General features: G+C 49.6%; 4 non-coding genes across 4 annotated transcripts; 2 read left to right on the forward strand and 2 right to left on the reverse strand.

The window, feature by feature from the left end:
- Positions 1-7280: 7280 nt before the first annotated feature.
- On the forward strand, positions 7281-7352 carry TRNAC-GCA. Its single transcript has one exon. It is a non-coding gene; the product is annotated as a tRNA-Cys (tRNA).
- Positions 7353-8584: 1232 nt separating this feature from the next.
- TRNAC-GCA lies at positions 8585-8656 on the forward strand. Its single transcript has one exon. It is a non-coding gene; the product is annotated as a tRNA-Cys (tRNA).
- A 6412-nt stretch (positions 8657-15068) lies between these two features.
- Positions 15069-15140, reverse strand: TRNAC-GCA. Its single transcript has one exon. It is a non-coding gene; the product is annotated as a tRNA-Cys (tRNA).
- A 1603-nt stretch (positions 15141-16743) lies between these two features.
- TRNAC-GCA lies at positions 16744-16815 on the reverse strand. Its single transcript has one exon. It is a non-coding gene; the product is annotated as a tRNA-Cys (tRNA).
- Between the last annotated feature and the right edge of the window lie 8182 nt (positions 16816-24997).

Raw genomic sequence — 24997 nt, forward strand, 5'->3', positions numbered from 1 at the left:
TTTGGAGAAACAGACAAGGGGGTGCAGTGACGGGCTGTTAGGGCCAGACCCAGTGTGCCGGCGCCCAGGGAATGTCTGTGCTACAGCCCCGCACTGCCCGGCCCTTTGGGAAATTAGATGAAGGATGAACAATGGTAGCTTAGTCGTCTTTCTCTCTCAGATGGGAGCAGTGTCTTCAACATGCAGTTTTCAAAGGCCCCCCCCCCTTTTTTTAAGGCCAGGAACCCTTTATTTGAATGACAGCTGGAAACCTATAGCCCAGGGCAGAGCAGGACCACTCTGGAGCAGGGGACAGGTTCTGCCGAGACACTTGTCCTTGCTTTCTAGACTCAGACATTTTATTTGGGGAGAAAGGGTTACTTTTGAAGCAAGTTCTCTGAGCGCGCGAACACAGTCGCATTGACCTGGGCTGAAAGGAGGTGGGTGCTGACCCGGGCGCTGAGTGACGGATGCAAGACAACCAAGGGCAGGCCTCGTGTCGGGGCCCTGGGCAGCAGGCTGGGGCAGTAAGCAGGAGGGCCGGTGGCAGCCCAGCTCTCGACTGTGAGTGCTCGAAAGGCAGGAGCCTGGGCAGCCTTTGCGGGGTGACTGTTGTCCCCAGGCTGGGCCCCTGCGGCCGGGGTGGCCGGACGGGGCCGTTGGTTGGCCGACCTGCCCGCGGCCCCAGCTCAGCTCTGCTGCAGAGCCGGGGTTTGCTCCCGAGTCGGGCTTAGGCGGGCCGTGGGAGGCAGGGGAGTGAGGTCCTCAGGGGACGTGGGGTCTGTCCTGTGGCCTGAGACATCCCTGGTTTGTTCACGGTTACTTTCTTGCCTTCCACTCTCTCTGTAAGCTTTTCCAGACTCCGCAGGAGAGAGCTCTGGTTCCTCCCTGCCCCCCAGGACAGGCGTGACTCTGGTGCTGTTTCTGCACCCTCCGCTGCAAACACAGAGGCCCCAGTGACTGCTTTATTTACTGGCTGCTTCCACGGGCAGGCCTCTCCTCCTGGGCTCCTGGGGAGAGTGTCGATGTGGTTTCTCCTTCAGTAGGCCTTGGTGGGGTCTGGGCTTCAATCTGGGTGTCCCCCAGTATTCCTCAGGGGAGCCTAGGCAGGTCCACGTTTGAGAAGCACGGTTGGTGATTTCTCTGAAGGTGTTTGCGTTTGGACTCTGCAAATGTATTCTTACAAGGGTACATTCCCACCATGAAATGTAAAAGGTGTAGATGAAGTGGAAGGGCTGTCTCTGCCGGCTGCCCTCCTGACCTTAGCCCCTCCCCAGGGCCTCTGCCTTGTCACTGTGGCATGTGACATTTCAGGCTCCTCTCGTGCATTTTTGCGCACACGGGAGCTGGGAAAATACAGGGTTTGCAAAGACAAAATGTTGTTGTGAACGTATCACCCGGCAGCTTGTTGTCTTCTCTTAACAGTATGCCTTAAGAACCCTCAGGAAGGGGCGCCTGGGTGGCTCAGTGGGTTAAGCCACTGCCTTCGGCTCAGGTCATGATCTCAGGGTCCTGGGATCGAGCCCCGCATCGGGCTCTCTGCTCGGCAGGGAGCCTGCTTCCCTCTTTCTCTCTCTCCGCCTGCCTCTCCGTCTGCTTATGATTTCTCTCTGTCAAATAAATAAATAAAATCTTAAAAAAAAATACTTTAAAAAAAAAAAAAGAACCCTCATCTACTTCCCTTTCTGGGAGCTGGACTGGCTGCAGGATAGGAACTTGGTGTCCAGGACCCGGATTCACTGTGGAGCCAGTCTGGTGTGTGGGAACCGGGCACAGGGGACTGGTTGGCCGTCTCCCCAGCATGACTGTGTTACGGGTGCCTCCAGGGACCGCAGAAAGGGACACACTGAGCCCTTGTCATCCTAGGGACAGAATCTGGCTCACTGCTGCGCAGTGTGGGTAGCCATTAGATATTGGTAGTCTGGAATGTTCTCTGTTTCTTTTTTTTTTAGACAGTGAGAGAGAGCATGAACGAGGAGTAGGTCAGAGAGCGAAGCAGGCTCCCCGTGGAGCTGGGAGCCCGATGCAGGACTCGATCCTGGGACTCCAGGATCATGACCTGAGCCGAAGGCCGTCGTCCAACCAACTGAGCCACCCAGGCGTCCCTGTTTGTTTCTTGATTTAACAAGAATTGTGCCTACCCTGATGGCTGAGGCGGGAAGGAGGAGCAGTGATCATTCCCCATTTTTAACAGGGCACTTAGAGGTGCCTTTGGGGAGGTCACTTAGCCCTTGAGGGACACTGACTCACACTCTCCGTGTCATGTCGGATATGGGATTGGCCACCAGAACTGGGATGAAGAAACAAAACGAACAATGAACCAGTAGCTCCAAGATAGTGGTGAGTGCTTGCTCTGCCCTGTCAGGTTCTCGGTGTCACAGACCCAGGCCCCTTCCAGCTTGTTGCTCTACCTGTCCCAGGATGGGGCCGTGTTGCCATGGTGCCGTGGTTCTCGATGGCTCACTACCATCCGTAGTCTGTCAGAGGGAGGCAGGGAGGGGCACGGTGCTCTTTCAAGGACAGCACCTGTCTTTACTTTTTATTTAACTAACACCTATTTAGTGCCTATCATGTACTTTATCAGTATTGGCCCACGGAAGCCTCATTACAACCTTTTGTTTACTCATGTTCTAGACAAGAGACCGAGGCACGGAGTGGCTGAATAAATGCTCCCCTTTCACGTAGTGTAGAAGGCGGAGCCTCTCACACCCTGTGGAGGAGAACAACTACTCCTGCTTGCAGGGGAGGCCTGGAAACATGGTCCTATTTAGGTGGCCACGTGCTCAGCAAAAAACACCCCAAATGTTCTATGACTTGAAGGTGATCCGTGGTGTTGGGGACAGCCTGACAGCCTCTGTCCTAGCTCACAGCCTGTTACCTGTGGGCCGAGCTCTCCCGGCTTTCCTGACAACCTGCCCAGGACTCTTTCCACCGAGACATCTGTCTCTGTCCTCAGAAATTCCTAGTACGGGCGCATCTGGGAGATAACCACGGGCCGGGTTCCAGACCACTGCAGTGAAGCGGATATTGCCATAAAGTGGGTCCAAGGAGTGTTTTGGATTCCAGGACACGGACGTTCCACGCACCTGCTGTTGCAGTCTGTGAGCTAAAACAACAACGTGCATGCCTTCACCGAAAAAGACTTTATTGCTAAAGCATGCAACCCGCCGTCTGAGCTCTCAGCGGGATGGTCCTTCTGCGGGTTGCAAGTCTCGGCGGCACTGCCGGCTGCTGACCTGTCGGGGTGCTGGTTGCTGGAGGCCCGCTCGGCCCTGCGGTTTGTCGCACCGATGGCTCTTCCGTCCCGAACCGTTGCTCGGCGGCAGGCGGTGCCGCCCGATGGCGTGTTACCCACAGAACTGCCTTCGGAGCTGGAGTCCGTCCCCTCGAGCCCTGCCGCTGCTCCGTCCGCGCGGCTCCGTCCGGTTCTGATCCGTCCGTCGTGGCTCCCAGCGGCCGCTCAGGAAGCCCCTCGCTCTGCTCCTCCCGAGGAAGCGCCGCCACGTGCGGTCCCGCCCGACCCTGAGCTTCCCGCAGCCGCGTCCCCTCCTCGGGCTCCGCTCCCGCTTCTGGTCTCTTGCTGTTTCTACCCCAAGTGCAGGGACTTCCTCTGTGAACGTCCTGAACTTTGAATTTGTATAAAACCAGAATCTGGGAAGCACAATAAAACAAAGTGCAATAAAATGAGATGTGCCTATACAGAAAATAAAAATTATGATGAATATAGGCTTTCCCAGAGTCTGGAGCTTCTAGCGGTCTTGGTGCCCACTGCCCTAGCCCTCTGGGACCCCGTGAGAACAGCCAAGGAAGCCAAGCACAGTGGCAGAGCATGGCGTCTGTGTCGGGCAGGACGGTGAGAGGAGGCAGGAAAGAGCTGAACAGTCGGGGGCAAGGCAAAGAGAAGGATGTGGTGGAGGGGAGGGTAGAGATTACCAGGAGGATGGGGAACTTCAGAGTTCAAACTTCTGGAGTGGGGCAGTTTCTAGTGACAACCAGGTCCCAGTCGTGTCCTCTGGCCAAAGAGGAGCCAAGGTCAAAGCACTGAGGGACCAGGGTTGGGAGAGGCTCATGGACATGGATGCAGAGATCACCAGGCACAACCAGAGCGTGGAGGAAGCATCCTGGAGGCTGCCGCTGCTGCAGCCCCGAGGCTAGGAGGCAGGTTCACAGGAGCAGAGCTCCCTGTTTAGAGAGGAGGAGCCGTGAACAGACAGCGGGATGGCAGGAAGGGAAACCCCAGGTGGGGCTCATGTCCTGTGCAGATTGACAAGGAGCTTGACAGGCCGCTTAGAGCACTCCCAAGAGGCTCCGGGAGATGGGGGGCGGGGGGCTGGGTCACAGAACCACCTCTGGATGGTGATGCATTCTTCAGTTTTGCCGATGGACGAGAGGATGAGTGGTCCAGGAGCAGCGAACATCCCTGCTAGATGTGAAAGCAAATGATGTCTGCTGGTGCTCCTGGGAGAGAGCCGGGGTGGGGGGGCGCCCATGGTGGGCTGGGGGGCTGCAGAGCTTTGGGAAGGGAGCGGCTGGTGGGACAGGGATGAAACACCATGTGTCAAGCCGGAATCGCCCAGCCCTCGGCCTCTAGTCCTTGAAAATCCTGCCAGAGCTCCAGGCAACCTCGGACTTGCTTTGTGTGTTCACAGACCAGGTTTCATTTTGTAGAATTTTCTAGAAGTGGAATCAGAGCATATGTACTCCGCCCTTCCTTTCTTTGCTTATTCGGTTTGGGTCTGGCTTCTTTGATTCTATCCCTGCGTTTCCATGTATTAACAGTCCCTTCGTTTTTATCCATGCCTTCTCACCTGTTGGTAAATGTTTGAGTTGTTCTCAGCTTTTGGCTTTTTTTTTTTTTTTAAAGATTAATTTGACAGAGAGAGATCATAAGTAGACAGAGAGGCAGGCAGAGAGAGAGGAGGAAGCAGGTTCCCTGCTGAGCAGAGAGCCTGATTCGGGGCTTGATCCCAGGACCCTGAGATCATGACCTGAGCCGAAGGCAGAGGCTTAACCCACTGAGCCACCCAGGTGCCCCTAGCTTTTGGCTTTTGAAATAAAGTTGCTGTGGACACTTGTGCACCCGTGCCTGGCTGTGTGCCTTCATTCCGCTCAGGGAAATCCTTGGGAGTATAGTATCTGGGTCCTATGCAAGGGGTACGCCTCACCCTTTAAGGACCTGCTGAACTGTTCACGCCGGCCTCGCAGCGAATGCATGTTCCAGCTGCCCCCCATCCTCGCCAACACTGGTCACGGGCAGTCTTGCAGATTTACATTCTAGCACAAGGTGATCTCTCATCGTGGTTTTAATGTTTATTTCCCTCATCACTACTGATGTTGAGGTTATTTTTATGGGCTTATTGACATCATATGTTTTCTTTTCTTATTAAAGATTTTATTTATTTATTTGACAGGCGGAGATCACAAGTAGATAGAGAGGCAGGCAGAGAGAGAGGAGGAAGCAGGCTCCCCGCTGAGCAGAGAGCCGGATGCGGGGCTTGATCCCAGGACCCTGAGACCATGACCTGAGCTGAAGGCAGCGGCTTAACCCACTGAGCCACCCAGGTGCCCCATATGTTTTCTTTCGTCAAGTATCTGCTTGGATCCTTCGTCCATTTTTTCCTTTGGCTTGTTTGTTTTTTTATGATTGAGGTGTTTTGTTTTTTTTTTAAGATTTTACTTATTTATTTGACAGAGAGCACAAGCAGGCAGAGAGGCAGGCAGAGGAGAGAGAGGAGGAAGCAGGCTCCCTGCTGAGCAGCCCCGATGCAGGGGCTCAATCCCAGGACCATGGGAACATGACCTGAGCTGAAGGCAGAGGCTTTAACCCACTGAGCCACCCAGGCGCCCCATGATTGAGTTTTGAAGGTTCTTTCTGTCTGTGGGTGCCAGTCCTGTATCAGATACGCGGCTTGCAAATACTTCCTCTCCATTGCAATACTTGCCTTTTCATTGTCTTAACCGTGTCTTTCAAAGAGCACGAGTTTTTTATTTAATTAAAATTAACTCAAAGAGCACAGGTTCTTAATTAAAGTCCAGTTTATCAAGTGAGCTTTTGGTGTCACATTTAAGAAATGTTTGCCTCCCTCAAGTCACGCCACCGGCTCTCCGTCTCAGAAAGGAACCGATTTTCTTTGATGGCTGGCAGTATGACGTGTCAGTAAAAACTTCATGAAATTTTCTATGTAAAAGCCCCAATATTTCTGGTTTTCAGTACGACAGTGTCGAAGTTGCCCGCTTTCCCCCACCACGACGCAGCAGGAGCGGCGCCTTTGAACGTGGCGTGTAACAAGCGGGTCAGAGAGCCTCGCATCCTGTCGTCTGTGCTGCTGCTGCTGTGACCCGTTCTGCCAGAATTCACTTCATCACGGTGACAACAGCACAGCCCTGTGCTGCCTACAGCCCATATTTCTTGCTTTCCTGAGAAATTTAACATTTTGGCTGTTTTCACTTATGGTTTCCTTCTTAGTGACCGCAGGTCGCGAGAACAGTATTGGAGAACTGTCCCTTCCCGGCACCGGGGCCCAGCAGCTCTGCCTGTCCCACACACTGTCCCCCTACAGTCTTGCCTCTGGGTCTCCCTTCTTGGCCATCTCCCAAGGGGCCAAGCCCAACGAGATGCTTCTCTCCCCTGCCGACCCCAGGGCACACACCCTTGGTGGCTTCAGCCCCTCGGGCCTGTTTGCTCAAACAAGTCTCACCAGAGCTGCCTGCCTCTGCTGTGGCGTCCTGGAAGCCACCGTTCTCCGTGTCCCGGGACCGCAGGCAAGCTGTCCCAGGGTCCCGCCCCTCCTCAATCGGACTTCTCCTTGAGCAGGAATCTGGAACTGGTCCACCTGATTCCCGCCCAGTATTTAGCAGTTTAAGTGGCCGAGCGTAGGGTGGGCAGGGACAAAGGGGGTCCTCTGTGCCTCGGGGTGTGGTGTCAGGACCCAGTTCTCGTCCCAGAGCTGCTCCTGCATCCGTGCGGAGCAGTGCAGGGAGCGAGGAGAGGACCGAGGGTCTGCCCGGATGGGCAAGCCCGTGACTGCCCAGCACAGCAAAGACGGGGGCTGGGGGGTGGGGCGGTGGGCAGAGGTAAGTGAGCCAGAGAGGGAGGAAGAGGAAATGGAAGGAGAAGGAAGGACGAGCCTGGCACGGAGAAGCTGGTCAGTAGGCGTTTGTACGTGGATGAATGCGTGAGTGATGGCAGGGAGAGCCGGGCTGTCGCGGGGCGGGCGCCTGCCTCCAGGAACTTTGTAGCAGCTCAGGAACAAGGCAACTGCACAGTTCAAGAGGTGCAATTAAGGTTCAAAGGCAGGCCTGGGGGTATAGCTCAGGGGTAGAGCATTTGACTGCAGATCAAGAGGTCCCTGGTTCAAATCCGGGTGCCCCCTTGCCAAAGTCCCTTTTGGCTGTGAAGTGGTCAAACGAGGCCTCCTTCTGAAGCCTCAGTGCGTGGATTCTCTTCTGTCCTCATCTCTGGGATTGGACAGCAGGAAGGGTGGTTGTGAGGGTTCCTTGAGGTCACAGCTATGCCGTGTCGTGTCACAGGCTTTCCCAGCAGCAATGTCTGGGAGCACCCTCATTGCATTAGCAGGAACCCAGACTTCTGAGATGCTTCCTGGCGTGACGGGCACTCCTTCCCTTTTGATCTTAGTCTCACGGATCTCGAGACACACTTTTTTTTTTTAAAAGATTTTATTTATTTATTTGACAGAGATAACAAGTAGGCAGAGAGGCAGGTAGAGAGAAAGGAAGGGAAGCAGGTTCCCCACTCAGCAGAGAGCCCGATGCGGGGCTCGATCCCAGGACCCTGAGATCATGACCTGAGCCGAAGGCAGAGGCTTTAACCCACTGAGCCAGCCAGGCGCCCCTTGAGACGCACTTTTTAAAAACTTTTTTTTTTTTTAAATTCCTTCCATGGTCTTAGTCCTCCTTGGCCTTCCCAGCTCCTTCAATTTAGCAGGGTCGTCCTTGTCCATCTCCTCCAGAAAGCACCGCCCCCCCCACCCCGACTTCCAAGCTGCTGAGCCTCTCACTCCCTGTTCTCACAGCTCTCTGCTTGGGCTTGCGGCACTCTGTGGAAATACTTCGGTTCGTGGGTTTGTCTCCTGCTTGGACTAAGACTCTCTGAGGAAAAGGGATAATGCTTTAGTAGTCTGTGTCTTCAACACGGATGATGGAGCCTGCACCAGTCGGGCTCCAAGAGTGTTTGCTGAGTGAATGAGTGAATGAAACCCCCTCCCGAGGCTTGGAGAATGGAGGAGGCTGTCCCTGCACTGAGCGTGAGGTTCCCTTAGGACCCAGAAAGCAATTTATTTTATTTTATTTTTTCCGATTTATATTTTTCCGATAACTATGTGCCAGCTTAGGGAGAAAGACTACTATAGGCTTGAATGATCTTCAGTGTAAGTGTAAAGGTTGATGTCATTGCTACAGGCTGAGGAAGAGAGCAGGAGAGAGGAGGACTAGTTAAGGCTGAGAGGGGAAGAGAGGAAAGTGGACAACAGTGGAGGAGGCTTGCCACCTCCTGGGACATGCAGAAAAAAACCAGCCAAATATGGACACAGAGATCCTGAGTGCACTGCATGGGTGAAAAGGTGATACTGAGATGCCATCAACAGGTGGGGATATAGCTCAGGGGTAGAGCATTTGACTGCAGATCAAGAGGTCCCTGGTTCAAATCCAGGTGCCCCCTTTCTTACTTTCTAAATGATTGAAGCAGGTGCTGGCATTTCTGCCTCTTGCCCCCAACGTATAACCATCAAATTAATGCTCTTTGTCTTGGGATAAAAATTTAGGCTCTGCCCCAGGACCAGCTCCAAGATGCTCCATCTTTCCTTGAGCATCATTCAGACAATAGCCTCTGGGATCACATTTCAGTGAAGGGGCTGATGAAGTTGGCTCAGTCCACTCCTACCTACCTGGAGACTCTGGCTTTTCATGGTGTGTGGGGAGACTTTCATTCTCTCGGTGTCTCATTTTCTCAACCTTGTTATAATCTCCAGGGAGAAATTTATCTCTTGTGAAGAGAAAGAGAGAGTGAAAGCCACTTGTGAAGTGTGGATATGTACCTTCCTACTTCCCAGAAGTGACTTTAAGAGTTAGAGAGCATATCTGGGGCGCCTGGGGGGCTCAGTGGGTTAAGCCTCTGCCTTCGGCTCAGGTCATGATCTCGGGGTCCTGGGAATGATCCCCAAATCGGGCTCTCTGCTTGGTGGGAGCCTGCTTCCTCCTCTCTCTCTGCCTGCCTCTCTGCCTACTTGTGATCTCTCTCAGTCAAATAAATAAATAAAACCTTAAAAAAAAACAAAGAGTAAGCATATCAAAACAGAGCCCCTGTCTTCTCCCTGGGAATCTGTCAGAGGGCAGACTTAGATCACTTGATTTTCCGTTCTCCTTCTTTTCTCTCTTACCACTCTTTCTTTCTTTCTTTTTTTAAAAGCCTGAGCCACCCAGGCGCAGGCTGCAGGTTTAAAAAAAAAAAAGAGTGGGGGGCACCTGGATGGCTCAGTGGATTAAGCCGCTGCCTTTGGCTCAGATCATGATCTCAGGGTCCTGGGATCAAGCCCCGCATCGGGCTCTCTGCTCAGCCTGTTTCCTCCTCTCTCTCTCTGCCTGACTCTCTGCCTACTTGTGATCTCTCTCTCTCTGTCAAATAAATAAATAAAATCTTTTAAAAAAAAAACCTGCATCCATATTTCCTTGGTGAGAATGCCAGCCCTAATTTATATAATAATTATTAAAAATGTAGTCAAAAGATTTAAAACACATATAATGGTATCAAGAATCCTGCAGAGGAATTTCCATGTTCCTTGATGAAGAGATAATTTGAACCAATCTTTCCTATGACAACAAATAAAAAAGCTGGGAAAGTATTACAAACAACTTAACAAAATCCTCAAAGAGCTAACTAGCTAAATATGAAGTACAAGATGGAGATTCAGAACAAATGGGAAACAGAAGGATAAAGCTCCGCAGGAGAGGCTGCTTTCACCCTGGTCCTGGTTTTCTGTCCAAGAGAGGCTAAGTGAATTTCTGGAAGTCTCTCAGGGCCAGGGGGATAGAAGTCAGAGTTCTGGGCCCACCGAGAGTAGGGACACGGGTAAACCATCTCTGGCTTTGGGCTGGGACCCTAAGGAGGAAAGGCAAACTGAACCAAAACAGTCCTTGCAAGAATTTGTCGCTGGTCTTTGTGACATCGGGATGACCCAGAAACTCAATCCTTGAAATTATATTAAGGTATCCTGACCACTAGAGCCCCACAGATCTCTGGAAGAAACAAATGAAGGATACCATCATCTCCACCTGCTTCAAATTAGTCCTACAAATACATTTTCGAATACAGTGTTCAGTATGTAGTCAAGAATAGCTACGTACACAAGGAGGCAAAAATCCTCAATGAAAATCAATAGAAAAAACAGACCACAGAACTAAACACAAGGAAGAGACTTTTTTTATATTAGAACAGCCAGAAACACACTGTAAAAAAAAGTGCTTGCTCCTTTCAAGAAGATAAGAGACAAACTTGAAAATTTCAGTAGGAACCTGGAAAACAAAAGAAGTAACTAAGAAGATATGAGAACAACATAAAAAATGTGTATCTAAAAATCAATAACTAAAATTAAAAGTTCAATGAGCTGCCCATGTTACAGTCAGTGAATGGTTTCAGCCAAAGAGAAAATTGGTGAATTAGAACATTGGGATGAAACACATCCATTATAAAGCATGCAAGGAAAAATATGGCAAACACAGAATAGAGAGTAACAAATTTAGAGGCTACAACGAGGAGGTCTAATGTACATTTAAATGGACTCCTGGAAGAGAAAATGAGAGAATGAAGTAAAGACAATATTTGAGGACACAAAGGCTAAGACTATTTTGCAACTTAGGAAAGACATCAATGCTGACATTCAAGAACCCCAGTGAATCTCAAACATAGGAAACAAAATTAAATCCATACCCAGAGTTACTGTAATAAAATTGCAGGAAATCACAGACAAGAAACTCAAAAGCATAGTAAAAAGAAAACACATTATTTTCAATGAGTTCCAATGAGATTGACAACTGAGTACTCTAGAGTGACAATGAAAACCAGAAGGCAGTGGAATTACATCTACTGAAATACTGTTAACATAAAATTCTGTACTCAGGTAAAAAATCCTTCAGGAGTGAAGGTAAAATAAAGACAATTTCGGACTAATAAAAACTGAAATAACTCATCCATCACATGCAGGCACGCAAAGAAATTCTAAAAGGTATATTCTAAGCAGCAGGGAAATGATTTGTATGGAAGGACAGATGTAGTAAGGAAGATAGAGGCAAAGAAATAGTAAATATATGAATAAATCTAAGTGAACATTGACTGTAAAAAAGTAACAATAATGAGGTTAACACAACTTATGGGGTAAGATAAAAATTGCATATAAGTTGGGAGGAAAGTAAGTTCAGTTAAAAGTATTCTAAGATGCTGGGGCGCCTGGGTGGCTCAGTCAGTTAAGCAGCTGCCTTCAGCTCAGGTCATGATCACAAGGTCCTGAGGTCCAGCCCCACGTCGGACTCCTTGCCCAGTGGGGAATCTGTGTCTCCCTCTACCTGCCCCACGCCCCCTGCTTGTGCTTGCTCTCCACCCCTCACCCCACCACTGTGTCAAATAAAATATTTTTAAAAAATAGTAAACAACAACAAAAAAATTTTTTTTAAGTTTTCTAAAATGCTTGTATTACCTGTGCAGAGGGTAAAGCCATTGGTTAGGCACAGACTCTGAGAAGTAACTATGCACATGAAATTTCTAGCATAATCACTAAAAAAAGAAGAAATAGCATTTATATTTTTCAAACCAGGAGGGGAAAATAATAGCGTTAGAAAAATCTCAAACAAAAAAAAAATGAAGAAAGAGAGAAAAACATAAAGTGTAAGTACTATAAGCAGCACAAGCACTGTAAATTGAAAGTATAAAATGAGGTGGACTTGAACGCAAATACATCAGCAGTTACATCAGAAGTACATAAAGCAAGTGTCCCAGGTAGAAAGACAGAGAGTATCATACTGGGGTTAAAACAACCCGCCAACTGTATTCTATTTACAAAAGACATCATCTAAAATCTGGGATTCAGAAAGATTGAAAAGTAAAAGGAAGAAAAATATCTGACTGATGGAACACTAACAAAAAGAAAGCAGGTATATCTTACTATCAGACAAAATAGCCTTTTTATTTATTTATTTATTTATTTATTTATTTATTTATTTATTTGACAGGGAGAGATACAGCAAAGGAGGGAACACCAGCAGAGGGAGTGAGAGAGGGAAAAGCAGGCTTCCCGTTGAGCAGGGAGCCTGATGTGGGAAACGATCCCAGGACCCTGGGATCATGCCCTGAGCTGAAGGCAGACGCTTTAACGACTGAGCCACCCAGGCACCCCCAGACAAAATATTCTTTAAATAATAAAATATTACTAGGGATAAAAGATAAATTATTAATAACCAAAGGCTGAATTTAACAGGAAGATGTAAGAATTCCCGATTTTTATGCTTCTAGTAATAAAGCTTCAAAATATGTAAGGCAAAAACTTGACAGAATAACCAAGAGAGGGTGCCTGGGTGGCTCAGTGGGTTAAGTCTCTGTCTTCCACTCAGGTCATGCTCTCAGGGTCCTGAGATCGAGCCCCACATCTGGCTTCTACTCAGCTGGGAGCCTGCTTCCCCTCCTCTCTCTGCCTACTTGTGATCTCTCTCTGTCAAATAAATAAATAAATAAAATCTTAAAAAAACAATGAGTGTGGGGTGCCTGGGTGGCTCAGTCATTGAGCATCTGCCTTCAGCTTGGGTCATGATCCCGCAGTCCTGGGATCGAGCCCCACATTGGGTCCCTGATTGACAGGAGGCCTGCCTTTAGCACCACTATTTGCTAAAATGCTCCCTCTTCCTCTCGCCTGGCGTGTGTTCCCTTTCTTGGGGTCTCTCTCTCTCTCTGTCAAATAAATAAAATTTTTTTTAAAAAAGCAATGAGTACAATTCACCATGTAAATAGACTAAAAGAGGGAAATCATATGATTATCCTTTTTAAATTTTTTTTATAAAGTAAATACTTTTTTTTAAAGATTTTATTTATTTATTTGACAGAGAGAGATCACAAGTAGGCAGAGAGGCAGGTAGAGAAGGTAGAGAGAGAGAGAAGGAAGCAGGCTCCCAGCTGAGCAGAGAGCCAGATGGAGGGCTCAATCCCAGGACCCTGCGATCATGACCTGAGCCGAAGGCAGGGGCTTAACCCACTGAGCCACCTAGGTGCCCCAATTATCCTTTTTTAAAAAAAGATTTTATTTATTTGACAGACAGAGATCACAAGTAGGCTGAGAAGCAGGCAGAAGGAGAGGGAGAAGCAGGCTCCCCACTGAGCAGAGAACCTGATGTGGGGCTGGATCCCAGGACCCCGGGATCATGACCTGAGTTGAAGGCAGGGGCTTAACCCACTGAGCCACCCAGGCACCCCTCATATGATTATCTTAACAGATGCAAAAGGGGGTTTTGATAAAATCTCTCATCAATCCATGACAATTATTTTTGCAAACTAGAAATTGAAGAAAAATTCTTTAATTTGATAAAGACTGCTTAGAAAAAGTATAGTTCATGAGATGTACTTAACGGCAAAATGTTGAGAGCTTTCATTTGAAATCAGAATGAGTCAAGATATCTACTGTCAATACCTTTATTCAACATTACACTGGAGGTTCTAGTCAGTGCAACAAGGTAAGGAAAAAGTCTTTAAGGACTGGAACATCGGAAACAAAACTTGCAAACTACTTAGCTGATATGAGCATATACATTGAAAATCAAAACGAATCAACAAAGAAATTATTTGAGTTAATGAATGTTTAGCAAGACTGTCAGCATATACCCTGCCTTCTTTTATCCCTTTTTGCCTGGCAAAATCACAACTTTTGAAATGATACACTAGAAATTTCTGCTTTCAAATCTTAAAATTCTAATGGTGATCAATATTTTTATCTTCCTCGCCAATTACATAAGGATTTTAGCTCTTATCACTCTGCTCCTTAGATGTTACTGCTAACCAGTATTTTTATTTTAGTTATATCTTTTAAAAAACTTTATAAATTAGACATTAATATTGTGTTACATGGTAAATGATTATTTAGATTTATTTATATATCTTATAATTTCTTTGTTCAACATTCCTTTTTGTGTCTCAAACCTCCCATTCTGGGATCACTTTTCTTTTCTCTAAAGTATATATTTAGGGTTAAGCCTCTGCCTTCGGCTCAGGTCATGATCTCAGGGTCCTGGGATCGAGCCCTGCATTGGACTCTCTGCTCAGCGGAGAGCCTGCTCCCCCTGCCCCAGCTCGCCTTTCTGCCTACTTGTGATCTCTGTCTGTCAAATAAATAAATAAAATTTTTAAAAATAAATAAATAAATAAAGTATATATTTAAAATTTGCTTTAGTGAGAGTCTGTTGGCAGTAAACTCATTCAGCTTTTGTCTGTTCTTGAAGAATAGTTTGGCTGGGAATAGAATTCAGAGCCGCCTGTGATTTCCTCGCAGCATATGGAATGTGTTATAGCATTCCTTTCTGGCTTCCTTTGCAACGGCTGATAAGTCATACAGCAGTTGCAATACTGTCCTTTTTTTTTTTTTTTTTTTTTTTGGTAAAGAATTTATTTATTTATTTATTTGAGAGAGAGAGCATGAAAAGGGGAGGGTCAGAGTGAAAAGCAGACTCCCCGCTGAGCAGAGAGCCTGATGCAGGACTCAATCCCAGGACTCCGGGATCATGAACCGAGCCGAAGGCAGTCACCAACCAACTGAGCCACACAGGCACCCGAAACACAGTCCTTTTATAGATGATTTCGGATTTCCTTCTGGCTACCTTCAAGGACAGAGTCCTCACCCTCAGCCAGGGGACCAAGTACACACTGGCATGTGCAGGACCAAGTGAGGGGAGGTCAGTGAGGGGACAAACACGTCATCAGAGCAGAGCTGCCTGCTTGGGTGTGATCTCTGCTTCTTCACTCTTTGCAGGAAAGCTCAGAAACCAGATTCAGCAAGATGAGAGGAAACTGCAACTTCTTTAGCACCACTCTTTGCTAAAATACTAGGGGGCACCCAGATTTGAACTGGGGACCTCTTGATCTGCAGTCAAATGCTCTACCCCTGAGCTATACCCCCTGCTCTACCAGGAGATCCAGTTAATACCCTTTCCCTGTGCAGCCACGCCCAGAACTCCAGCCCTAGATGCCCCTGCAGCTCGGTCGGCTGAGTTGCAGGACCTGCTTTACTGCCAACTCCTGTTTCTGCTTAGAAGCAGCAGCAGCAGCAGGTTGCTTTCTCCCCCAGCTCTGCAGCTTCTCCATCTGCAGATCCTCGGCGAGCAGCAACTTGGGAAGTCTTCCCCGACGGCTGGAAGGATCTACCGTAACATCTGTATTGTGGTTCCTGTGCTGCGCATCTGAAAACAGAGACTCAGAATGCCCAGTGGTTGGCTAAGCCTGCACCACTGAAAAGGTAGAAGACACACGGGCTGGCGCTGGGTCAGAGCTCCCCGCACGATGCTTCTCCCTCGGATGCAGGCAGAGCCCTGTCTCATGGCCTCAGATCTCCATGTGGTCAGCCCTTACGCTGCTGGCTGAGACGAGCCACCTGAGGAAATGACTGTCCCTAGGCTCCAAGTCCCCCTTTCTGTGCTCGGCCCTGCCGTGCTGGGACTCTGTAAACCACCCTTATCCTTTGCCGGGTGGCTTCCTGGTTGGTCCCCAGCAGGGCTCTCGGAGGGACGCAGGAGGGTCGGAGCCGGCCGGAGCCCTGTTGTGCCTGCTGTGGCTCCTGCCGGCGTCACCTAGCAGCGGCAGTTCGTCCCAGGAGCAACCATGACTGCCGCCTGCAGTCTGATGCTCACAGGACCCACCTCGCCAAAACTCTTCGGGGACACCAGTGCCTCCTTAGGGATCTGACGCCAGGATCCACAGAGAAACTCCCCAAGCCCGTGAGATTTCCCAAGTTCTCCTCCTCTGTTTGTTTCCTGGGCCCCAGAGCGGGAGACGTTCCTTCCAGGCACTAACTCCGTGACACTCAGTCTCTCCTTGTCATCCTTCAGTTCTCTAGAGCCGGTTGGTAGGGGTTGGACCTCCAAAAAGATCTCCTGATACCTTTCCCTCGGTACCACAGGATGCGACCTTACTTGGATGGGGTCTTGGGAGAGACAGTTGGCTCTGATGAGGTCACGGTGGAGAGGGGCGGGGCACAGTAGGACCGGGTCCTTGTAGGAAGAGGAGAGACGTAGAGGGTGACAGCAACCATGGGCAGACGGAATGGCCCCCGGACACGAGAAGCTAGAAAGATGCAGGGAGGACCCTCTGCCCACACCTTGATTTCCCACCCTGGGCCCCCGAGCAGTGGGCCGGTAAATTTCTGTTGTTTTAAGCAGCCAGTTTTGTTATAGCGGCTTTAGGAAACTGATACACTCGTTAACAATTATTTATATTAAATTCTCCGTCAAAATGACAGAGGTAACTTTTGCCTCCAGACTAGACCCTGGATGATACTGAAATTGGGACCACGGCGGCTCTGGGGAAGCAGACTCTTGACGAGGACATTCAGGATGGATTTGGTCTTGACCTTAGTCTTCAGTGTGGTGCTGAGTCTCTGGAATGACCTTAGGGGTGCTGGGCCACAGACTCAACCCAGCCTCATCCTGTTTGGGGAACTAGGAGACGGTGTCTATACCACTCAATTTTGTCATTTTAGGTGAAGGAGGAAAAACTCAGGCTCTCAAAGGGGGCACCTGGACTTGAACCAGGGACCTCTTGATCTGCAGTCAAATGCTCTACCACTGAGCTATACCCCCTTCTGTCAGAAGTTGTGTGTAATTAATAAACTCAGACTTCCACACACAAGCTGCTCATTCAGGCTCCGTACAGAACTGCTGGGTCTGGGCAACTCCACCCACACCGTGTTATGCCATAACTACCCCCCTTTTCCAAAAAGGCACCATCCCTTCTTGGCTTCAGCGTGGAAGATCCCTGAACTTTCCATCTGAGACCACGAAGTGTGTACCTGGCTTGCTTTCCAAAGGCAGAAAGTGAATCCCAGGGGTAAGGCGCCGCTCACTGAACAATGTCTAGAATGTTCATCGCCAGCTTTTCAATGTTATCCTATTTCTTCTATCACATTTACATTTTGATAGAAGAGAATTGATTGGGGGCTGCGGCAGCCTGTGTCAGGATGGTGCCTTGAGTGTTGGAGGTAGAGGTGGAACATGTGCTGGTTTCGGGTGGAAACAGACTGGCCCCGGGTGATGGGGGTGGGGTGGGGGTGGGGGTGTCTCCTCAGCACGCAGGGTCTGCAGCTTGGCTCTGGCCGTTGTTCTAGAAGGCCAGTCTGGAGACGCCTTTCCCCCTCCTCTTCCCTGGTGAGACAGATATTTGCAATACACATCTGAGGCTCCATCTGGCTTCCGTTGCTGGACCGAAGGGCCCTGACGGCCACAGCGGGCTACACCCAGACGGGCCTTATGCTCCACGCTGCTGACAGACGCATCTCCGAGCGGGCATGAAGTCGAGCAAAGCTTTTCCAACTTTCTGCAGTGAAGGACCCGCTTTATCTTTATTTTCCTGAAACCTCTCATGGCTCCATAGCGGCGCATCAGACCAGCGGACTTTGAGACCCCCGCCCCCCAGCACCCGAGCTGGCCGGCGTCAGATTGTTGTAGAATTTCTAAGCATTGCCAGAAAGCTCCTGGACGACACTTCGAATGGCCCCAGGCTCCTGCTCGCTTCGGCGAAGTGGGTGCTGAAGGGCCCCGGGCTCGAGGACATGCTGACCATGAACTCCACTGGAGTGGGGGGTTGACTTTACTACTCTGTTAAGATAGTCACGCAAGCCCTCTGTAGAACCCCCTTTTCCAGCCAGCAGGTGGATCATGCCCTACCGGGGTTCTACCCATAAAGACCTGTCGTATGGGTGCCTGCTCTGTTTCGGAGCTCACGGACTATTTCACTCTGTTGATAAATGGGCATGTTTCTACTCCTGTTTGGTTACCAGGAAGCTCAGAGATGGGATTTATATTCAGGAAAAGTAGCTTCTCCTCACCTGGGCTCTCGGGCATAATTATTCACCTCCTCTCCTAAACGTTCAGTCCTTGCCTTTTCTCCCCCCTGCAATTTTAAAAATTGTTGTAAAAGACACATGACATAAAATGCGCTGCCTTCACCATGTTTAGCGTACCGTTCAGGGGCATTAAGTACACTCACATGGTCGTGCAAACCATCCCCACCGTCCGCCTCCTGACCTTTTCATCTTCCCGAACTGAAGCCCTGTCCCCGTCCATCAGTAACTGCCCAGCCCCCAGCCCCTGACATCCCCCCTTCTGCTTCCTGTCGCCAGGATTTGGACAACCTCGTATAAGTCAGTCCGGTGTATACTTGTTTGATCGGTTGGACTTTTATGTATCTTTTATTGCAAGCTGCCTCAGATTCCATTTTTTTTTTGAAGCAAGCTTGGTATAAACAAATAAAATCAGGATGGTAATAATTAGGCACAAGGGAAACACTGAGAAAGCCTAGGGCAGATTTTCTCTATCCCTTCAGGAAATGAGTGTGGCTGAGGAGATAAACATGACACACTTGAGTCTTTACTACTTGTCGGAATGCTTCCACTGGAGTGAAAGGCCCACCACCTAGAAATAGCCAGATTTTCTTTTTTTTTTTTTTTAAGATTATTTATTTATTTGACACAGAGAGATTACAATTAGGCAGAGGCAGGTAGAGAGAGAAGGAGGAGGAAGCAGGCTCCCCGCTGAGCAGAGAGCCCGATGCAGGACTCGATCCCAGGATCCCGAGATCATGACCTGAGCTAAAGGCAGTGGCTTATCCCACTGAGCCACCCAGGCGCCCTAGAAATAGCCAGATTTGAACCGGGGACCTACTGGTCTGCAGTTAAATGCTCTACTCCTGGGCTACACCTCCAGCTCCCTCTGTCCTTCTACTAAGAAACGTCCCTAATTCCAGTCTTTCCCAGCTGTGCTCCCACGGTGGGTCTCCCGGGGAGCTGCAGGAGGGCCTTCTCTGGGCACCCGCCCCCCACCTGTCAGAGCTGCTCTCTCTCCCGTCTGCGCACCTGTGTCCGCGTGAACGCCCCTCTTCCCAGGTGATGACGACGCCGGTAGTGATGACCGGGTGCCAACAGGATCCTACCGATCCCTCTACCTCTAAGATGCTTTATTTCTTTTTCTGCATGTGCCGCTGTTTTGCTTTCCTTTCCCAGGGACTAAGACTGGGACTAATCAGAGGTTCTCAGGGCTGGGTGTACCCCAGGGGAGGCACCGGGGTGGCTGGGGAGAAAGCTGCAGCCCCAGATTTTGCGGGAGGAGAGTGAGCGAAGACCAGCCCAGGTGCCCGCTGGCGGGAGGACCTGGCGGCTGGGCACAGGGTACTGGATCTCAAAGAGCCCCTGCTTGGCGGTGATCCATTTCCAATATTGAGCCTATGTTGCGTGTCTGTCTGCCTCTTTCTTGGTTCTGCTGTCCTGCACTACTGGACAGACTTTTCTGCTCTTGTACTGAGAGGACCCTGAAGTGAGGCCTTCCCCCGCAGAGGAGCTTGGTTCCTTGCTCGAGGGTCTCCTGGCAGCTGCTCCCTGTGCTAGAACCTTCCAACAAACTCTCGGGTCCGGCTGTGGGGCGATGGAGGCTCGTCAAGGCTAGTCATACTTCCCTACTCTGGACACACGCAGATGAGGTGCTGTACGCGGCAGTCTGCCTTTCTTAAAAAAAAAAAAAAAAAAAAAAAGGGTCGAGAGTGTTGCAAAGTGGATGATTTTTTCCAGGACTATGAGCAGCACTTTGTTGAACATAAGCGCACGTGTGGCCCGTTTCTCATGATTTCCCAGGATCGAGTCCTCCCCAGTGGCTGCTCCCACCCTCACGTCCCTCCCCTGCGCCCCCCTCCCCCCCACCCCCTGCCAGATCTGCACACTGACCCTGGCCCTCAGCATGGTGCAGCAATTGGCTTTGGAGCAGCGTCTGCTAATCCTGAATCAGTACAACCTCGGTGTGGTCGTCCGGGTATGAAGTTGGGCTCCCAGACCCCCCCAGCAGACCCCCAAATTCGCAGGCACCACCTGATTGGACCTGGCTCTCAACACCTCCCTAGTCGGCCTCACGGTACAGAGCCATAGGAAGCCAGGATGCCCTGCAGGTTCCCCGAGAAGCCAAGTTAGCTGTCAGAAGGCTGCTCAGAGAGGCTACCATCAGAACAAATGGAATGGAATGTTCCTGAAGGTTTTCTTCTCAGGCCACAGAACATTTTAGTGAATTATTCCCGTTCCAAAGTACTGTCCCTTCTCTAGAGGCCGGAATACTCACACCCACCAAAGTGGGCATCTCAGTGTGTCCTCGGCCGCCGCTACGAGGTGGCCGGGTCCCGTCACCCCATCTCTTGTGCGCACATACCCCTTCCCAGTCTCGTGTCTCCACTCTCTGACCTGCTAAGTGTGTATTAATCTTGGTCCGCAGAGGGAGGGCTAGAGGATATGTCACCTCATTTCTCTACAAAACAGCCTGATTCCTCCTTTGTGTCCCAACCTGCTGAAGGACAGAAATCGAACGACTTGACTCTGGGGTCCCGCACAACTTCCCCTGGGCTGTGCCTAAGTTCTGAAGGGGCTTTCAAAGTACCCCCACCTTTGGGGCAGGTGGGCGTCTGGTCTGACACCTGGTCTTGACCCCATTGTGAGCACCGGGACTTTCTGATCCCACGCTGGTCTTGTCTGCGTCTTCTGCTTGGTCCCCTGGTACTGGCCACCTTGCCCACGCGGCCCTTCCACGCTGGGACGGAGTTGGCTGCAGGCGTCCGTCTGTTGGCTCTGAACCCCCAGCGCCCGGATGGCAGGAATGGGAAAGCTGAGCACGAGCAGTTTGCATCTCCAGGCCTATCCCTTCCCTCTGGTATGAAGGACGCAAGCTCTCCCTGCCTAGCTGGGGTGTGGTGCACGGGGTTGGGGGTGGAGTAGGAGCCAAAGGGGCGGGAGATGTAGGATACCATCTCCATCGTGACCCGCCGCACCTGAGCTGTAGGGAGATTCAGCCGCTGTCTCCCCTCATTGAGCCCGGGACCCTCCCGGGACACAGCTCCTGCAGGGGCCTTCCTGCGACTCAGCGTTGAATGCTTTCTGTGAATTGTCACTTTGTGTCTTCACATCCACCCTGAGCTGGGCACAATTATTACCCCCAAGTTGCAGATGAAGAAACTAAGGCTTAGAGAAATTCAGGAGTCCAACCAGTCTAACTCTGGGACTAAAGCTTGGGGACCACATTGCAGGATGTTTTTCTAATGCATGAGTGATTCAGGTCCCTGTCTGCAGAGACGAAACCTCGGCCAGTTCCTTACTGGGTGATTTTTTTTTCTGAAATATTAGGGAGATAACGGTGTATCACCTGTTATTGTAGGCTGTTTAGGCTATGATGCAGTTAATGAGGTCAGAGCTGTCACTTCTGCTGATGGCCAGTCGCATCCGTTGCGTGCTGATTCTGGTTTCACTCCACGTTTTAGGGGTATCGCCAGCTCGCGTATAAACCAAAGTGGGTAGGTCCTAGGAGCTGGAGAGAAGCACTCCGTACCCCTCCACCCCCGCCCCCCCAATCTCTGGGCAAGGTGAGTCATTTCACCGATGCCTGAGGCAGGAGCCCGGTTGGCTGGAGGAGCACCGAGCAGCCAGCACTGAGCACCTCGTCCATCCAGTCGTGACCTTGCCCTGCGTTGCTAATGATACCCCTGATGCCGCTAATGAGCCCGAAACCATAGTGACTGGTTCTGTGAGCGTGCTTCCTTGTTTCTCCTTGCTTTTCAGAGACATTCCCTTTGAGAAGTCAACCTATCTCCATGGTGCTAAGGGGAATAAAGAAAGTGGTCCTCCTCACACACCGATGCGCGGCGGCTGATTCATGTAAGATACAAACCCTCATCAGAACCCAAGAACGAAAAATCACATTTTTTTTTAAACCGGGGAGCGTAATTTCCTTCTGTTATATTTAAAGGGATGGGAAAGGGATTTTTAATTTTTTATTATGGAAAATCTCAAATATACACAAGAGTAGTGGTGTCCATCACTTGGTGTACGGATCAGGGTTCTCCACAGACCCAGAGACACGGAAGCAGTGGGGGAGGGGGAGTGGAGGGAGAGAGAGGGAGGGGTTTATGGTAAGGAATGGGTTCCCGTGACTGTGGAGGCTGAGATGTCCCATGTTCGCACATCTGCCTACAGACCCAGGAAGGCTGGTGATGTGTTTCTAGCCCGAGCCTGCTGGTCTGAGAACCCGAGAGTTGCTGATCTAAGTTGTAGCCCGGGGCAGGAGAAGCCACTGTCCCAGCTCAAATAGGGAGACAACTACCTGCCCAGTCTCTGCCCTTTCCTTCCATTCAGGCCCTCAGCAGCTCGGACGATGCCTAGTAGCACCGGGGAGGGCAACTGCCTTCACTTAGGTTTTACTGATCCAAATGCTAATCTCATCTGGAAATGCCCCACAGGCAAACCCCAAAATAATGCTTATCTAAATATCTGTGTACCCCGTGACTCAGTCAGGTTGACATGTAAAAGTAACCATCATACTCAGCTTTAACAATTTTCAACATGGTCAAGCTGGTTACAGAAGGAGCCTTGATCAGAGTTCAGCCTTCTGGTGAGATGATGTCGCTGGAAGAGCGGTGTCAGGACGCTCATGGCTGCGGCTCTTTCTGTTGGCGGAACTGGGATTAAATGGTGTGTGGAGGTGTCATTAACCTGGTCATTTCCCCAACAAACCTTTATCTCATGGCTTCAGTGGCCTTGGTGATACTTGCTTACATCTCTATGTCGTTAAGAGCTGCAAATGATTTTATTCCAGTCCTCTCCCTCGTTAGCTCAAATTCTTTTATAAGGAAAGATATCCTTTACCAGCTACTTGGTTCTGCTGGTATAGAACAAATGCTTGATTCTTTCCTTCTGTTTGTGAACTTCCAGAATAATGAATCGATGCCTTAGCAACCTCCAGATTTGACCAGGGAGAGCTTTAATATATATATATATTTATATATATAAATATATATATTTAATTTAATATATATATTTAATATATATATATACACACACACTAATGAATTAATGGATTTTTAAATGCATATTTTATGTGTTTCTTTTTATTTAAGATCTTATTTATTTATTTGACAGACAGATCACAAGCAGGCAGAGAGGCAGGCAGAGAGAGAGAGGGAGAAGCAGGTTTCCTGCTGAGCAGAGACTCGATCCCAGGACCCTGAGATCATGACCTGAGCCGAAGGCAGAGGTTTAACCCACTGAGCCACCCAGGCACCCCTGTTTTATGTGTTTCAATCACTCACACTAATTTTTCTTTTTGATTCTCACATAATCCCACCTTTGGCCACTGGGCACTTGTTTAATTTGGCTCCTATGTCCATTTAACATGCTTCTTCCTACTAGTCTTTGAGAATTTCTGTGTGGGTGAGTGTGAGGGTGTGTGTTTTCACAAGCGAAAAGAGACTGCCAGGCTGGGTGGGCTGCCTGGAACGGGCCATGAGCCCCATCACTCAGACGGGCTTGTGGTCCGCAAGGTGGAGGGAGGTGGGCCTCACTGAGGGTGTCGGCTGCAGCCCCTGGGGCAAGGTGGGAAGGACATCCGGTTACGGTTACGGAGGAGACTGACTCCCAAGAGAACACAGAGTCTTGGGAGAACTCCAGCAGAACCGGGGAGCGCCGGGGCTCAGGCCTTGTCGGTGGGGGGGCACCCCCACAGAAGCTGCTTGCCCGAAAGGAAGAGGCCAGAGCAGACCTGGCTGAGGAGTGGGCCCCGGTGCAGATCGTCCACACTGTGGTTTTTTTTTTTTTTTTACTTATTTATCTGATGAGAGATCAAAAGTAGGCAGAGAGGCAGAGAGAGGGGGGCGCGGGGAAGCAGGTTCCCTGCCGATCAGAGAGCCCATGCAGAGCTCGATCCCAGAACCCTGAGATCATGACCTGAGCCCTAGGCAGACGCTTTAACCCACTGAGCCACCCAGATGCCCCCTACACACTGGGCATTCTTGCAAAACTCAGTGGAAAGGGTGAGGACGTTCAAACAGACCCGGGCTGGATTCCCCCACCAGTCTTGGTGGGTGAGACCTTAAATAATTTATTTTAAAATCGTATATTTTATTCTAAAAAGATAAATACTAGACTCATAGAATGCATATGATATAATGCTCAAAAGGCTCCAAATGCTATTGGAAGCAACTGTCAGGAGGTGAAGAGAGAAATAAACTGCGGCCGGTCCGGACAAGGGCACAGTGTTCCGCTCGGAAGGAAAGGAGCTCACGAGCGGGTGGCCGTGGAGGGAGCTTCAGGGCCCGGTACTGAGGGTCGCAGCCAACCTGAAAAGGCTGTGCCCTGTGTGGCTTCCTGAGAAAGGCAAAACTGTGGAGACGGTCAAAAGTCCAGTGGTCGCCAGGGGTTTTGGGGTGAGGAGACATCAGCAGGCTGAGCACGGAGGGTTTGGGGAGGGGGGTGGGGTGGAACGCAGGGGCTTGTGGGAAATTCCTAGACCTTCCTCTCAATTTTGAAGTGAACCTAAAGGTTAAAAAAAATATATATATATATATATATTATATATAATATATAAATATATATAATTATATATATATATAATATATAAATATATATAATTATATATTTTTATATATTATATATATATTTTTTTTTTAACAGATTTTATTTATTTGTTAGAGAGAGAGTGAGCACGATTGGAGTGAGGAGCAGAGGGGGAAGCAGGCCCTCTGTGGAGCCAGGAGCTGGATGCTTGGCTGGATCCCAGGACCCTGCGATGATGACCCGAGCTGAAGGCAGACGCTTAACCAAGTGAGCCACCCAGGTGCCCCTAAAAAAATAAAATGTTAAGAATAAATACATAAATACATAAATACATAAATAATAATAATAAATACATAAATAAATACATAGATTTATAGAATAAAATGTGAAAAAGGTTATGCAGTCAAAATTCT

Source organism: Neovison vison, chromosome 4 (assembly GCF_020171115.1).
Source record: "Neovison vison isolate M4711 chromosome 4, ASM_NN_V1, whole genome shotgun sequence".
Lineage (NCBI taxonomy): Eukaryota > Metazoa > Chordata > Mammalia > Carnivora > Mustelidae > Neogale > Neogale vison.